Here is a 2,271-nt window from a genome sequence, read left to right on the forward strand (position 1 = left end):
CCCTCTGTCACTCGGAAGCTGAGAGGATCATGTCCCTGCTGCCCTGCGTCTCCCCTGGGAGTCGTCTAAACAATGTAACTTTTAATGATGGAAGGATGCCTCACACTTTATAGTTATGTAGGAAAATTGAAAGAAATTGGGAGAGACCATTGTATATATTTTCTCCTGGTTTCTAGGACAGAGTGTGTCAACAATCATTTTGTATATTGAGCTTTCTGTAATGGAAAGATGGGCATACACTCTCATGAGAAGCCACTGAGGTGTTGCCTTAGTTTAAGGGACTAGGTATAAGATGTGGAACCACAGGAGCTGTGGGAAAGGAAAGGGATTCAATTTCTACCTACAGGTAGGTCTTTCTGAAATGACCTGAGTTTCTGTCTTTGTCTTGCTCTCTTTGAAAGTGTTATCATTGGGTGCTGGAACAACTATTGCCAAGCCCAGGCCATGCTGCTACTGCTCTCCCGTCACCCCCCATTGTGCACTAGTAATCTCAAAAGATTCAAAGTCCAAGATGGCAACTCTCAAGGACCAGCAGATTGTGAATCTTCTTAAGGAAGAACAGGTCCCCCAGAACAAGATTACAGTTAGCCGGGCCGTGGTGGCACACGCCTTTAATCCCAGCACTTGGGAGGCAGAGGCAGGTGGATTTCTGAGTTCAAGGCCAGCCTGGTCTACAGAGTGTGTTCCAGGAAAGCCAAGGCTACACAGAGAAAGCCTGTCTAGAAAAGACAAAAAACAAAAAAACAAAACAAACAAACGAACAAAAAAGATTACAGTTGTTGGGGTTGGTGCTGTTGGCATGGCCTGTGCCATCAGTATATTAATGAAAGATTTGGCAGATGAGCTTGTCCTTGTTGATGTCATGGAAGACAAGCTGAAGGGAGAGATGATGGATCTCCAGCATGGCAGCCTCTTTCTTAAAATACCAAAAATTTTCTCCAGCAAAGACTATTGTGTAACTGCAAACTCCAATCTGGTCATCATCACAGCGGGGGGGGGGGGCCATCAGCAAGAGGGAGAGAGCCGACTCAGTCTGGGCCAGCGAAACGTGAACATCTTCAAGTTCATCATTCCCAACCTTGTGAAGTACAGTCCACACTGCAAGCTGCTTATTGTCTCAAATCCAGTGGATATCTTGACCTACGTTGCTTGGAAAATCAGTGACTTTCCCAAAAGCTGAGTTATTGGAAGTGGTTGCAACCTGAATTCAGCTTGGTTCTATTACCTGATAGGAGAAAGGCTGGGGGTTCACCTGCTGAGCTGTCATGGGTGGGTCCTAGGAGAACAGGCACTCCAGTGTGCCTGTGTGGAGTGGTGTGAACGTTGCCGGCGTCTCCCTGAAGTCTCTGAACCCACAACTGGGCACTGATGCAGATAAGGATCAGTGGAAGGAGGTTCGCAAGCAGGTGGTTGACAGTGCATATGAGGTGATCAAGCTGAAAGGTTACACATCCTGGGCCATTGGCCTCTCTGTGGCCGACTTGGCTGAGAGCATAATGAAGAACCTGAGGCGGGTGCATCCCATCTCCACAATGATTAAGGGTCTCTATGGGACCAATGATTATGTCTTCCTCAGTGTCCCATGTATCCTGGGACAAAATGGAGTCTCGGATGTTGTGAAGGTGACACTGACTCCCGAGGAAGAGGCCCGTCTGAAGAAGAGTGCAGCTACCCTCTGGGGAATGCAGAAAGAGCTGCAGTCCTAAAGTCTGCCCAGTGTCCTAGCACTTCACTGCCCAGGCTGCAGCAGGGTTTCTATGGAGACCACACACTTCTCATCTGAGCTGTGGTTAGTACAATGGTGTTGAGGTGGTCTGGAAAAATCTCAGTTCCCATAGCTCGGCCCTGCTGCCAAGTGGTCCTTGTGTAGTGGTAACCTGGTAAGTGTGATAGTCCCACTGTCTCTGGGACACAATGCCAACTGTGTGCAGGCTTCGATTACCCTGTGAGCCTGCCGCATTGCTGTCCTGCGCACCCTCACCAAACATGCCTAGGCCAACGAGTTCCCAGTTAGTCATAACCTAGCTCCAGTGTGTAAGTCAATTTCGTATATCTTGTGCATAAATGTTCTACAGGATATTTTATGTATTATATGTGTCTGTAGCATACATTGCAATATTGTGTGTAATAAAGATCTGCATATGGATGATGGAACCAATCACTCAAGTGTCATGCCAATGAAAACACCAAATAAACATTGAACACTGAAAAAAAAGAAAAAGGTGCCATCATTGGTTTGCTCTGATTCTATTCATCATTCTTTCCCTTTTG

The 2,271-nt window shown here is 46.9% G+C and overlaps 1 pseudogene; it reads left to right on the forward strand.

Moving 5' to 3' along the window:
* The first annotated feature begins 511 nt into the window (after window positions 1–511).
* Window positions 512–1,706, forward strand: LOC116087493 (annotated as a pseudogene).
* The last annotated feature ends 565 nt before the right edge of the window (window positions 1,707–2,271 follow it).

The sequence above is a fragment of the Mastomys coucha genome, unplaced genomic scaffold (genome assembly GCF_008632895.1).
Source record: "Mastomys coucha isolate ucsf_1 unplaced genomic scaffold, UCSF_Mcou_1 pScaffold13, whole genome shotgun sequence".
Classification (NCBI taxonomy): Eukaryota; Metazoa; Chordata; class Mammalia; order Rodentia; family Muridae; genus Mastomys; species Mastomys coucha.